This window comes from Phaenicophaeus curvirostris, chromosome 21 (genome assembly GCF_032191515.1).
Source record: "Phaenicophaeus curvirostris isolate KB17595 chromosome 21, BPBGC_Pcur_1.0, whole genome shotgun sequence".
NCBI lineage: Eukaryota > Metazoa > Chordata > Aves > Cuculiformes > Cuculidae > Phaenicophaeus > Phaenicophaeus curvirostris.
In genome coordinates, this window is record NC_091412.1 from 1449883 (window position 1) to 1452786 (window position 2904).

Here is a 2904-nt window from a genome sequence, read left to right on the forward strand (position 1 = left end):
AACAGACGACCATAAATTTTGGCTTGGATATCTGTAAGAACGGATAATGGACTTCCAAATAATTCCTGTGATCAACCTATTTCAAAACAGCCTGTTCTCACCATCCCAGCCACCTTAAGAAGGGAAGCAGCACAGTGGTGTCCTATTAAGCAAATACAATTCCCTACCTGCCCTCTTCCTGCGGTGAGAGATGATGGGATAATAACACCTAAAGAGAACAAGCCTGAAAAGTGGGCAGCAGCCAAAAGACTCGCCAGCGGAAAAAGATAAATGAACACATTTAAATTAAAAAAAAAAAAAAAGTTAGCTTCAGCCTGAATTTGAAGGAAACAGAGACCATAAGCTCCATAGACTGCCAGGAACACGTTCCCTCAAACACAATTGCAAAGACGAAGTTTTTCTTGCCATTATTCAGTTTTTAAGTTGTTTTGGGGCTTTATTCAGCCTTTCATTTTAGACACAGACTTACAGAAACTACCTTTCTCCCTGGGTTTGGATAAGCAAAGACAATGGGCTGGTTCTCTTTTCATATGTGTTACAATTATTCCGGATTCACGGGGAAAACCATCAAGATTTGTCTCCTTGACTTTATGTTAACAGCAGGTGGAAGAGCACAAAACTGCTTTCTGTGCAAGAGGCCGTCAGGGCCAGGGAGACACACAACGTGCAGGGTGCCCAGCGGCTCCTCGGCTCCCACACCAGAGTCCAGAGGAGGCCACGGAGATGATCCCAGGGCTGGCGAACCTCCCATATGAGGCCAGGCTGAGAGAGTTGGGATTGTTCAGCCTGGAGAAGAGAAGGCTGTGGGGAGACCTTAGAGCAGTTTCCAGTGCTGAAAGGGGCTCCAGAAAAGCTGGGGAGGGACTTTTTACAAGTGCATGGAGTCATAGAACAAGGGACCATGGCTTTAAATTGAAAGGGGAAAGATTTAGATTAGACATTGGGAAGAAATTCTTCACAATGAGGGTGATGAGGCCCTGGCCCAGGTTGCCCAGAGCAGAGGTGGCTGCCCCATCCCTGGAGGGGTTCAGGGCCAGGTTGGATGGGGCTTGGAGCCCCTGATCCAGTGGGAGGTGTCCCTGCTCATTGCAGGGGTGGGACTGGATGGGCTTGGAGGACCCTTCCAACCCAAACTGTTTTATGATTCTATGCGAACAGACCGGGTTCAGCCATGGGAGCCTGCAGCAGGCAGAGGGAGGAGCAGTCTCCACACAAACAGGGACTCCCTAAGGAAACAGCCCTGCCACCAACACCCACTGCCCCCTCTCCCGTAGATGGGGACCCGTAGCTCCCTCAGCCTTGCAGAGAAAGGGAGCCTGGACTTCATGGAATTATTTGGGTTTGCTATTCCTTTGGCAATTTATCTTCTCACCCTTATAAAACTAAAGAATCATGGAATCACAGAATGGTTCGGGTTGGAAGGCACCTCAAACTCATCCAGTCCCACCCCCTGCCATGGGCAGGGACACCTCCCACTGGATCAGGGGCTCCAAGCCCCATCCAACCTAAGATCTCATCTCAATCTCCCCTCTTGCAGCTCAAAACCTTATCCCCCTCCCACCCCCGCCCCAGGAGCTCCTCCCACGCCCCCTAGAGCTGCTGCCCCCGCCCCTCAGCTCTTGGCCCCGCCCCCAGTTCTTGGCCCCGCCCCCGAGCAGCTTCATCCAGTGCTATTTGCCCCCCGGGCTGCTGGCCCCGCCCCTTAATCGCTGGTTCCGGCCCCGCGCGAGCTTTAGGCCCCGCCCCAACGCGCAGATCCCGCCCTTGTAGCCCCGCCCCTTCGCCGCCGGCCACGCCCCCTGCCGCGCGGCTCTTCCGGCCGTGGCTGCTCTCGCTTCCGGTCCTTCCCGGTCCCCGAGGCGGCGGTGGCGGCGTTGGGGTGAGCGAGGCTGCGGTGCGGCGGGGTCTGACCCCGGGCAGCGCCGGGGCTGGTGCCGCCGCCCAGGAGGCGGCTGAGGGCTGAACGGAGACTCCTGTGCGCTGCGGGACGGGGCCTCGGCGCTGCTGGCAGGGAGGCAGCCGAGCGGGGCCTGGCGCGGCGGGCTGAGACCCGGGGGAGGCTCCGGATCCGTTTAAATTCCCTCCTTGATGCTTCTCCTCCCTGCGATACACCCGTCCTGGCTGCCTGGTAGCTCCTTTGTGCTTCGTGGGTGCTGCTTGTTGTACCTGCAGCCTCTGGGGAAGGGCTTGAGGTGCTGGGCAAGGAGAAGCTCGATGAGCCGGTAGCATAAGCTCCCAGCCCAGAAACCAACCGTGTCCTGGGCTGTATCCAAAGCAGAGGGACCAGCAAGGTGAAGGAGGGGGTTCTGCCCCTCTGCTCTGCTCTGGGGAGACCAAACCTGGAGCCCTACATCTAGTTCTGGAGTCCTCAGCACAGGGAGGACATGGAGCTGTTGGAGCGAGTCCAGAAGAGGCCACGAAGATGATCAAAGTCCTGCAACATCTGCCATGTAAAGACAGGTTGAGACAGTTGGGGTTCTGCTTGGAGAAGATAAAACTCAGAGACCTTATTGCAACCTTTCAATGCTTAACAGGGGCCTATAAGATAGATAGGGGAAAACTTTTTAGCAGGGCCCACTGCAATAGGATTAGAGGTAATGGTTTGAAACTGAAAGAGAATTTTAGATTAGACCTTAGGAAGAATTTTTTTATGCTAAAGGTGGTGAGGCACTGGCCCAGGTTGCCCAGAGAAGTGGTGGATGCCCCTTCCGTGGAAACATTCAGGCTCACGTCAGATGGGCTGAGCAGCTTGATCTCATTGAAGATGTCCCTGATCACTGTAGAGGTGTAAGACGGAATGACCTTCATCGTCACTTCCAAACCATTCTGTGGTTCTGTTTTGTTCCCATCTGTGTCTCCCCAGCCTGGGTTCTGCATGGCAGAGCTCATTGGCCCTGTCTGGCC